The sequence below is a fragment of the Procambarus clarkii genome, chromosome 80, assembly GCF_040958095.1.
Source record: "Procambarus clarkii isolate CNS0578487 chromosome 80, FALCON_Pclarkii_2.0, whole genome shotgun sequence".
Lineage (NCBI taxonomy): Eukaryota > Metazoa > Arthropoda > Malacostraca > Decapoda > Cambaridae > Procambarus > Procambarus clarkii.
This window is the reverse complement of record NC_091229.1, coordinates 14,309,451-14,321,959: the sequence shown is the minus strand read 5'-3', so window position 1 is coordinate 14,321,959 and position 12,509 is coordinate 14,309,451.

Sequence of the window (12,509 nt, the reverse complement as noted above, 5' to 3'; positions counted from 1 at the left end):
ATCTTACATTCCCAAACTGATGTATCCTAACTTATCTAGTCAAACCAGACATGATCTAACTTAAGTATTCCTTCTTGTCTTTGTGTTTCGTCAATCATTGTCTCATATTCATTTACTCATTTCATTAGTTAATTTCTCAAATGGTCACTTATGCATTTCAAGTGCTATTTTGTTAGAGATTGGATATTTAAGCATTTCAAAGAATTATAATTTCTCATATGGACGTTTTGCATTTCAAGTGCTATTTGTTAGAGATTGGATATTTAAGCATTTCAAAGAATTTTTGTTATATATGGGCATTTACTCATTTCAAGGGATAATTTCTCAAATGGACGTTTTTGCATTTCAAGTGCTATTTGTTAGAGATTGGATATTTAAGCATTTCAAAGAATTTTTGTTATATATGGGCATTTACTCATTTCAAGGGATAATTTCTCAAATGGACGTTTTTGCATTTCAAGTGTTATTTGTTTAAGATTGGGTATTTAACCATTTCAAAGGATTTTTGTTATATACGGGAACTTACTCGTTTCAAGGGCTAATTTCTCAAATGGTCATTTTTGCAGATCAAGGGTTATTTGTTAAAGTTCATCAAGTTGCCCATAAGTTGTATTTATTATGTTTGTTATCATATGTTCTTATTCCCCAACCCCTTAACCTAACCTCTTGTAATCTTAGTGTATTTAGTAGGTTCTATCTTATGTTCTTATTCCCCAACCCCTTAACCTAACCTCTTGTAATCTTAGTGTATTTAGTAGGTTCTATCTTATGTTCTTATTCCCCAACCCTTTAACCTAACCTTTCAGATGTAGTTTGTTGAATATATTATCCTTTTCCTAACCTTTTTGTATATTTTTACCCAAACCTTCTTTCCTTCTTTTACTTTGATTCTCCTACTCCTTCTAACCCTCCTTTTCTATCTCTCTCCCTTATTCTCTCTCTTCTCTCCCCTCTCTCTCCCTCATTTGCTCAAATGCTCTCTTGTTTCTCAAATTCAAGTCTTAATGCACCCATTCTCTCCCCCTTCGCTCACTCTCTCTCATTCACTTAGTTTTTCTTTTTCTGAATTCAAGTCTTAGTGCTCCCATGCCCACACTCTCTCTCATTCTCTCTTCTTTGGTCCCATTTTCTTCCGCCCCCTCTCTCTTACTCCTTGCTCTTCTTTCATGCTCTCACTCCCTTGAGCTCTTGTTTCTCAATTTCAAGTCTTAGTAGATCTGATTCTTTACTATTGTAATTTTTATTATTACTATGATAAAGAATGAACTTATATGTGAAAACAAAGTAAAAGAAGGAAAGAAGGTTTGGGTAAAAATATACAAAAAGGTTAGGAAAAGGATAATATATTCAACAAACTACATCTGAAAGGTTAGGTTAAAGGGTTGGGGAATAAGAACATAAGATAGAACCTACTAAATACACTAAGATTACAAGAGGTTAGGTTAAGGGGTTGGGGAATAAGAACATAAGATAGAACCTACTAAATACACTAAGATTACAAGAGGTTAGGTTAAGGGGTTGGGGAATAAGAACATATGATAACAAACATAATAAATACAACTTATGGGCAACTTGATGAACTTTAACAAATAACCCTTGATCTGCAAAAATGACCATTTGAGAAATTAGCCCTTGAAACGAGTAAGTTCCCGTATATAACAAAAATCCTTTGAAATGGTTAAATACCCAATCTTAAACAAATAACACTTGAAATGCAAAAACGTCCATTTGAGAAATTATCCCTTGAAATGAGTAAATGCCCATATATAACAAAAATTCTTTGAAATGCTTAAATATCCAATCTCTAACAAATAGCACTTGAAATGCAAAAACGTCCATTTGAGAAATTATCCCTTGAAATGAGTAAATGCCCATATATAACAAAAATTCTTTGAAATGCTTAAATATCCAATCTCTAACAAATAGCACTTGAAATGCAAAACGTCCATATGAGAAATTATAATTCTTTGAAATGCTTAAATATCCAATCTCTAACAAAATAGCACTTGAAATGCATAAGTGACCATTTGAGAAATTAACTAATGAAATGAGTAAATGAATATGAGACAATGATTGATGAAACACAAAGACAAGAAGGAATACTTAAGTTAGATCATGTCTGGTTTGACTAGATAAGTTAGGATACATCAGTTTGGGAATGTAAGATTAAGTTAGGTAAAGCAAGTTAGGTTACGTTAGGATAGGTAAGATAAGTTATATAAGTTAGGTAAGGTGATGTTTAGAGAACAACTTTGATGACCAAGATTAACTTTAGATGTCTGAGAATAACTTTTATAACATAGAAATTAACTTTAGATGTCTCTGAAAATATCTTTGATGACTTAGAGAATATCATTTAATGACTCTGAGAACAAGTTTGATAGCTCTGAGAATAACTTTAGATGTCTCTGAAAATAACTTTGATGAAAGAAGATGTCTTAGATTAACTTTTGATGACTTTGAAAACAAGTTTGATGAACAAAGATGTTTTGAAAGTTTCTCTGACGAACGAAGGTGACTCTGAGAGCAGCGTTGGGTAGCTCTGAGAATAACTTTTGCTGTCTTAGAATAACTTTTGATTGTTCTGAGAATAACTTTAGATAACTCTGAGAATAAGTTTGATGAACGAAGATATCTTACAGAGCAAATTTTATGTTTCGAAGAATAACTTTTTGATGACTTTGAGAATGTCTTTGGATAACTCTGAGATTAACTTTGTTGTCTTTGAAACAACATTGATGAATTGGAGAATGTCTTTGAGAACATGAGTAGTATTTTGTTAGCTCAGAGAATAACTTTTGTTGACATAGAGAATAACTTTTATGTCTTAGAGAAGAACATTGATGGCTTAGAGAGAATATCTTTGATGAAAGATGATGTCTTGGATTAACTTTGACGTCTCTTGGATTAACTTTGATGACTGAGAATAACTTTTGATAGCTCTTAGAGAATAACTTTGATGAACAAAGATGTTTTGGAAAGTTTCTCTGAAGAACGAAGGTGACTCTGAGAATAACTTTTGTTAGCTCTTTGAATAACTTTGAGAATGACTTCTGAGAACATGGGTAGTATTTGAACGCGTCTTTGATGTAATGAAAAGTAACTTTGATGACTCGAAGATATCTTGCAGATCAACTTTGATGACAGAGATTAACTTTTGTTGTTTTAGAGATTAACTTTTTGATAGCTCCGAGAATAACTTTTATGCCTCTGAGATTAACTTTAATGAACGAAGATGTCTTAGAAAGTTCTCTGATGAATGAAAGGCTACTTGGAGAATAGCATTTTGATGACTGAGATTAACTTTTTGATGACTCTGAGAATAACTTTGAGGATGCGAGTAAATTTTTTTGAGTGTTTGAGAGCGTCTTTTTGTTATCTCGAAGAGTAACTTTGGTGTTACGGAGAGCACCTTTGACTATTTTCTTACTTAACGACATATAATTTTTACGAAAGTGCTTTCTTACATTTGACTATTTTTTCTTACTTAGCAACATATAATTTTAGTTACGAAAGTGTTGAAAAAGTTACATTTGACTCTTTTAGTTGAGGAAAAAGACACAATATGACGACAGTGACTATTTTAGTGCTCCACAAAGTATAATGCCAGTTAAGAACGACGATGATAGATATCTTTGACTATATTTTCTTACTTGACTATGGATAAAGTTAGTTATGAACAGTGCTGAAAAGATTCCTTTGACAATTTTTAGCTAAGCGAAAGGCTGTTTTAGTTAAGAACGGTGTTGAATGAGGTTAATCCTGACTATTTTCAGATGAGAGAAGTGATATTTCAGTTAAGAAATGACAAGGAAACATGATGAAGTAACTATTTTTAGTTGACCGATGAATACTTTTAGTTATGGAAAAAGACAAGACATGACGAAAGTGGCTATTTTAGTGCTCACCAAAGTATAAAATGTCAGTTAAGAATGACGATGATAGATATCTGTGACTATATTTCTTATTTGACGAAAACATAATGGCTGTTACGAAATGATGAACGAGACTATTTTTAGTTGACCGATGAATACTTTTAGTTGAGCAAAAGACAAAACATGATGAACATGACTTTTTCTGATGATTGGCGGATAATTTTAGTTATGAAATGACAATGAAACATGAAGAACACGGCTATTTTCTGATGACTGGGGGAATAAGTTTAGTTAAGAAATGATGAAAGTGACTTTTTCTGATGATTGGCAGATAATTTTAGTTAAGAAATGACAATGAAACATGATGAACACGGTTATTTTCTGATGAATGGGGAATATGTTTAGTTAAGAAATGATGAAAGTTATTATTTTTAGTTGATTGACGATGGATAAAAGCTAGTTATGAACAGTTTTGGAAAGTTTCCTTTGACAATTTTTTCTTGATGAAACATAGCGCCTGTTAAGAAAGTGCTGAAAAAAGTTTCCTTTGACAATTTTTAGCTAAGAGAAAGGTTGTTTTAGTTAAGAACAGTGTTGAACGAGGCTATTTCTGACTATTTTTAGTTGACTGGATAATAAGTTTAGTTGAGAAATGACGAAAGTGACTATGTTTTTTAGTTGATTGGCGAAAGATTTTTTAGTTATGAAATGACAATGAAACATGAAGAACACGGTTATTTTCTGATGACTAGGGAATAAGTTTAGTTATGAACAGTGTTGGAAAGATTCCTTTGACAATTTTTTGGTTGATTGGATAATAAGTTAGTTGAGAAATGAGGAAAGTGACTATGTTTCAGTTGATTGGCGAAAGATTTTTAGTTAAGAAGTTACAAGAAAGGTTTGTCTTTGTAAATTTGGAACTGAATAAAGTGTAGATTTGTTTAAGAACATGGCTGGTAGAACTATTAAGTTGACTACGAGAATTACTTTGACATAGTTTTTGCAAATAAAAACTTGGTGACTAAAATTGTTGAGGAAACTGTATTGCTGATGCTAATATTTGACAAAGAACTAGTTAGTGAATGGAAGAAACAAAGAACATAAAAAAATTGAGGTTAAGTAAGGGAATGAACACAGTGAACATACGGTGAACACAGAAAACACGTAAGAAAAAGTTGATGAATAGAGTGAACATGCAGGGAATAAGAACTTATAGAGAATATGAAGACATGATAAGGAACATAGGGAATACAAAGAATGAACACTGAACGTGTGAAGAACAAGCTAAGAACATTGAGAACATGAATATTGAGTATAAAAAGTTATACAGAGAACATATGATGCACATGAAATATGACAAAGAACATAGTGAACATACGGGGAAAATGGCAGAAAAAATTTGAACTGAGCTTGCTGTGAACATTTATAGAACATGGAATGAACACAGAAAACATGGAAAAAATGTGAAGAACACAGCTGAATATAGAGAAAATATGCAAATACAGGGGGACAAGAGCTGGAGCTCTGTAACTGACTTGATCTTATTTACTACGTCTGAAATATGACTGTTTAAAATTTCAGGGGGATTGGACTGTTAGTAGCGAAAATGTGGTCTCTGTCAAATTTGGGTCTTTAATTGGACTCTGATTAATTTCGATCATGAACTGGACTCTGAATATTTTGGCACAAAGTAGACTCTGGCGAATTTTGCTAGAAAACTGGACTCTGATGAATTTCGATCAAGAACTGGACTCTGTCAAATTTTCACAGATTACAGGACACTGATGAAATTTGCTAGAAAACTGGACTCTGATGAATTTCGATCAAGAACTGGACTCTGTCAAATTTTCACAGATTACAGGACACTGATGAAATTTGCTAGAAAACTGGACTCTGATGAATTTTGCTCTCAAAGTAGACTCTGTACATTTTTAGGTATAAAATGGTATCTGACGAAAATTGGGTATAAAATGGACTCTGTCAAATTTTCACAGATTACAGGACACTGATGAAATTTGCTCTCAAAGTAGACTGGCGAATTTCTGTTGATAATTGGACTCTGATGAAATATGAGCTGAATACTGTCTCTGACTAATTTTGCTCTCAAAGTAGACTCTGTTCATTTTTAGGTATAAATTTGACTCTGATGAAATATGAGCTAAATACTGTCTCTGACTAATTTTGCTCTCAAAGTAGACTCTGGTGAATTTCGATCAAGAACTGGACTCTGATGAAATATGAGCTTAAAACTGGGCTCTGTTCAATTTGGTCTTTACAGATGAAATAGCCGTAAATGGATATAAAACTAAGTGTTATGGATAAGTTGTCTGTTTTCCTTAACAAAACATCTAAGACAATATTCTCTGAAAATGATCCTTTTACAAATTCGGTCATAAATATATAAATAAACTTCTATGATTATTTGAAACTCTGAAAATAGTTGTAAGGAAATAGGAGGAGGAGAGAGAGAGAGAGAGAGGAGGGATGGTCGAGATATTATGAAGAAGATAAGATAAGATAAGAGGTCTGGCTGGCCGGGCGTAAAGTAAATAAAGGTGACGCGACAGATTGCGAGGTAAGGGGGGAGGGAGGGAGGGAGGGGGGTGTGATGTACGAGACTTGAAAACCATGACTTACACAGGTGATTTTCTAAATTTATATGAATAACTATGGCTTACATAGACGATTTTGTAAGTTGAAAACATGTAAAATATGTCCGTAGAGTTCTCATGGAAGCCCTAAAGAGCTACATACGTTACTTGAATTTGTCCCATAAGGCCTTAACAAACTTCTAAGTCTCCGAAATTATTTTCTCATAAGAATTCCATACTTCTAAAATCTGTGACTGACAAAATTTACCTGAAAACCCTGGCTCACACGCGAGATATTGGAACCTGAAAACTTTGGCTCACACAGGGGATTTTGGAACCTGAAAACCATGGCTCACACAGGGGATTTTTTCCCTTTGGACCTGAAAACCATGGCTCACACAGGGGATTTTTTCCCAGAAAAAAAAAATCCTCTGTGAGGCGCCTTCCCTACTACTAATAGCCTGTCTTTATCTACCCTATCAATTCCCTTGAGAATCATGAATGTGATGATCATGTCCCCCCTAACTCTTCTGTCTTCCAGCGAAGAGAGGTTTAATTCCCGTAGTCTCTCCTCGTAGCTTATACCTCTCAGCACGGGTACTAGTCTGGTGGCAAATCTTTGAACCTTTTCCAGTTTAGTCTTATGCTTGACTAGATATAGACTCCATGCTGGGGCTGAATACTCTAGGATTGGCCTGACATATGTGGTATACAAAGTTCTGAATGATTCCTTACACAAGTTTTGAATGCCGTTCTTATGTTGGCCAACCCGGCATATGCCGCTGATGTTATCCTCAAGATATGGGCTGCAGGGGACAGGTCTGGCGTGATTTCAACCCCCCAAGTCTTTTTCTCTTTCTGATTCTTGAAAAATATCACCTATCTTCATTACATTACATTTGCTTGGGTTAAACTCTAACAACCATTTGTTCGACCATTCCTTCAGCTTGTCTAGGTCTTCTTGAAGCCTCAAGCAGTCCTCGTCTGTCTTAATCCTTCTCCTAATTTTGGCATCGTCAGCAAACATTGAGAGAAATGAATCTATGCCCTCCGGGAGATCATTTACATATATCAGAAACAAGATAGGACCGAGTACAGAGCCCTGTGGGACTCCACTGGTGACTTCACGCCAATCTGAGGTCTCACCCCTCACCTTAACTCTCTGCTTCCTATTGTTTAGGTACTCACTTATCCACTGGAGCACCTTACCAGCTACACCTGCCTGTCTCGCCAGCTTGTGTACCAACCTCTTATGCGGTACTGTGTCAAAGGCTTTCTGACAATCCAAGAAAATGCAGTCCGCCCAGCCTTCTCTTTCTTGCTTAATCTTTGTCACCTGGTCGTAGAATTCTTTTAAGCCAATCAGGCAAGATTTACCCTCCCTGAACCCATGTTGGCGATTTGTCACGCAGTTCCTTCTCTCCAGATGTGTTACTAGGTTTTTTCTCACGATCTTCTCCATCACCATGCATGGTATGCAAGTCAAGGACACTGGCCTGTAGTTCAGTGCCTCTTGCCTGTCGCCCTTTTTGTATATTGGGACCACATTCGCCGTCTTCCATATTTCTGGTAGGTCTCCCGTCTTCAGTGACCTACTGTACACTATGGAGAGTGGCAAGCAAAGTGCCTCTGCACACTCTTTCAGTACCCATGGTGAGATCCCATCTGGATCAACAGCCTTTCTAACATCCAGATCCAGCAGGTGTCTCTTGACCTCCTCTCTCGTAATTTCGAACCCTTCCAAGGCCGTCTGGTTTACCTCCCTTTCTCCTATCACAGTGACCTCACCTTGTTCTATTGTGAAGACCTCCTGGAACCTCTTGTTAAGTTCTTCACACACCTCTTTGTCATTCTCTGTATACCTGTCCTCACCTGTTCTAAGTTTCATTACCTGTTCTTTCACTGTTGTTTTCCTCCTGATGTGACTATGGAGTAGCTTTGGTTCAGTCGTGGCTTTGTTTGCTATATCATTTTCATAATTTTTCTCTACTTCTCTTCTCACCTTAACATACTCATTCCTGGTTCTCTGGTATCACTCTATGCTTTCTGGTGTTCTGTTATTCCGAAGTTCCTCCACGCCTTTTTGTTCAGTCCCTTTGCTTCCATACATGCCCTATTATACCATGGATTCTTCTTTTGCTTCTCGGATTTTTCCCTTTGGGCCGGGATGAACCTGTTTACTGCTTCCTGACACTTTTGGGTGACTTAGTCCATCATATCTTGTACAGACGTAGCTCTGAGGTTTGTGTCCCTAGGTATTTTCCTTAGGAAACGTCTCATTTCCTCATAGTTCCCCTTTCGGTATGCCAGCCTTTTGTTTCCTAGTTATTTTTTGGGGGATATAATTCCTAGCTCTAGCAGGTACTCAAAGTTCAATGCACTGTGGTCACTCATTCCCAAGGGTGCTTCCATCTTAACTTCCCTTATATCCCACTCATTTAGGATAAATATCAGATTGAGCATGGCTGGTTCGTCTTCTCCTCTCATTCTTGTTGGTTCCTTGATGTGCTGGCTTAGAAAGTGTCTTGTTGCCACGTCCAGCAGCTTAGCTCTCCATGTTTCAGGTCCTCCATGCGGATCTCCGTTCTCCCAGTCTATCTTCCTGTGGTTGAAGTCTCTCATGATTAGTAGTCTAGATCCATTCCTGCTGGCAACAGAAGCTGCTCTCTCTATTATGTTAATGGTGGCCATGTTGTTTCTATCATATTCCTGTCTGGGTTTTCTGTCATTTGGTGGTGGATTATATATGACTACGACTATAATTTTTTGTCCTCCAGTTGTTCATCTATCACTAACTACCAGCCTGCCAAAGCTAACAACACCACGACAAACCATCTATAATCCTTACCACCCCCTTCCAGACGTCAAGAGAGACCTCACACGTCACGGGAATGGTAGCTACAGCATGGGCTTCGGCTCCACAGTGCTTGCTGGGTCCTCCACAGCCTCGCCACTCCTGGTAGGTGTAATTATTCAATCTCAATTCTCTCCATACATGCGTTAAGATCTGTTGATTCGTGATTTTAATAACTGTGGAAGTACTTTTTAAGAAATATTACGCTATGTGGTAAAGTGTAATATATTTGTTTTGAGTAATTTACGGTTTCTGAGTCTCCCAAGTATGACTAATGTGTTTACGAGAATGTCGGTGTTTACAAAACAATAACACATGTTTGCAATATTGTACTGATTGTCAGCTACAAAATATTTAGTGTGCAGGTGGGTCATGTATATTAACTGTATACCAAACATATGATATATCTTAGTATATATGCAGATAGGTGTTCGAAAACATCTATGTGTATATGGGAAGATATTTGACGTCAAGAGCAGGTCCCTCCCTTATTTCTCCTCTCTAATTATTAATCCATTTGCTGATTCACGCCCAAAACTACCAAAATATAGCACTAATTATCCAAATAATTGTATACATAATAATTTAGCACAGGGGCGGAGAGGGAGAGAGTCAGTTTAGTGCACGTGAAGAACTGGTCAGATTTGGCATCAAGGGTCTCCAAATACGAGGCTCCGAGGACCTTTATACATCGTTCAAACAGTAATTTTAGCAAAGGGATCATGGTAAAATAATGATGTCATTGTGAAATTCGTTTAGTAGCAAAGAATGTGAGGCGGGAGATACCTCTACACCGGAAGCCAATTAAGACACAAGCAAAGCCGTCACGTCTGAATTCTGAATTTACCTGAAGGCTACTAGTGGCCTCGATGAGGACAAGGAAGCCGGGGGGTTGTCAAAGGTCCCCCCATTTACCCTGATGATCTTTTCCAGCTGTATTTTAAAACCCAGCAGAGTTTTGTCGTTTACGGCATCGGCGGGTAGGCGGTTCCACGGGTTTACAACTCGATGGGTGAAAAAGCATCTCCTGTTTTATGTCCTACATTGTGGCTTGTTGAGCTTGAACCCGTTCCTCCTTGTTTGTGTTATATCTGACCTTCTGAAGAAATTGTCCTGATCGATATCCTCCAAACTGTTCAGTATTTTAAAGGTTTCGATGAGATCCGCCCTGTCATGCCTGGTCAGCAGTGTTGGTAGCCCTGTGGCCCTCAACCGTTCCTGATACGGGATATGACTAAGCTCTGGGATGATTTTTGTTGCCCGGTGTTGCACCTTCTCCAGAGCAGCTGTCTTTCTGAAGATAAGGTCTCCATGCCTGCATGCAATAATCCAGGTGGGGCGCACCAGAGACTTATACAACTGAACGACTACTTTCTTTTCCTTGAAGGTAACGGCACGCTGGATTATTCCCAGGGTTTGGTTAACTTTTTTACTGGCGCTTCCACTTGTTGTACAACTTTTAGTGAATGATGACTTCTAACTCCAAGGTCCTTTTCTTCATCCATCTGTTGCAAGGTAGTGCTGTCAATTTGGTAGTTGTGACGTGGATTGTTGTGCCCCACATGCAAGGTCTTGCATTTATCGACATTAAAAAGCATTTGCCATTCATCTGACCATTTGTGGAGTTCATGCAGATCTCTTTGTAAGGTCTCAATATCACTTTCACTTCCCACTTTACCACAGATCTTAATGCCATCTGCAAATTTGATGATGTGATTTGTAATATTCTCATCTATGTCATTGATGTATATGTGACAAAAAGGGTTGGCCCCAAAATGGACCCCTGTGGCACCCCACTTAGCACATTTCCCCAGTCAGATTCATTCCCATTTAGCACGACCCTTTGTTTTCTATGTTTTAACCATTGTTTTATCCATTCCGGTATTCTCCCATTTATTCCATGTGCCTGTAATTTCCTTGCCAGTCTCTCATATTGAACCTTGTGAAAAGCTTTAGCAAAGTCCATGTAAGCTACATCTACCGGAAGTCCTTTGTCTGAATAGATTGTTACCGTTTCCAGAAATGTGAGCAGGTTTGTAAGGCAGGATCTATTTTTAACAAACCCATGTTGCATTGATTTTACAAGATTGATATCTGTGAGATGTTGTATGATTCCCTCCCTGAGGATTCTCTCCATGAGCTTGCCGATGTGTGATGTCAAGCTGATCAGGCGGTAGTTTTCTGCCTTTTTTGAGATTAGGGGTAACATTTGCATATTTCCAATCCAAGTGAAACTATCCCTTGGTCCAGGGATTTTCTGAATAGGAGTTTCAGTGGTATTCATAGTGCATCTATCAGTTCCTTTATGACTTTGGATTGAAATCCATCCACACTTGGGGTTTTTGAGTCTTTTTAGAGTCTAGAGTTTGTTTCTATTCTTACACGGATATTTACACCGAAAAATGTTCCCCGCTACTCGATGCGTATACATTGAGTATACATTAGTCTTGGACTATAATGAGGACTAATGTACATATTGTTGTGGGTTGATCAATAAGCTAATGTGATTTATGTGAATGACGGAGAATGTGTGTTTGTTTGTCCAAGGATGGAGGGAAGATGCTTTGGGCTAGACTCACTCAACTTTTCTGGATGACACATAGGTGGTGAGGGCTATCAAAGGCTGGTTGGAGTAGGACCCATTGCCTCCCTCTAAGAATAACATCGTGGCTGAAGAGTTGATATTCAACCCACAGTTGAAAGTGAAGAGACAACGACGTTTCGGTCCGTTCTGGACCATTATCGAATTATACGAATTGATAAATGTTCAGGACAGACCGAAACTTCGTCATTTATTCATTTTTTGTTGTGGCTTGGATATCAGGATTCTGTTGAAGACAGTGCAACCTGTTCTCTTGAATAGCACATCATATTTTGACTTATAAATCAATTAAACTGACAATGTCAAGCAAAGTTAACATTGTCGCGTTCTATTTGTTGGTCCTCAGTTAGGATAAGTTCAGGGAATTTAGTACATCAGTTTAGTGACGGTGGGAACGATCGAGAGGGCAGGCTACAGAGGGACTTTTATGAAATCCGAAAATGTGGTTTTGCTTTCCATATAGTTTTTCAAACATTTTCAACTTCATAATATCTCTTCACTCCTACAACGAGCCCGTCCTCACAGCAAATCTATTACCATGATGAACCACACCCCTCATTCAAACCGCCTGGATAGTTATCTAGATA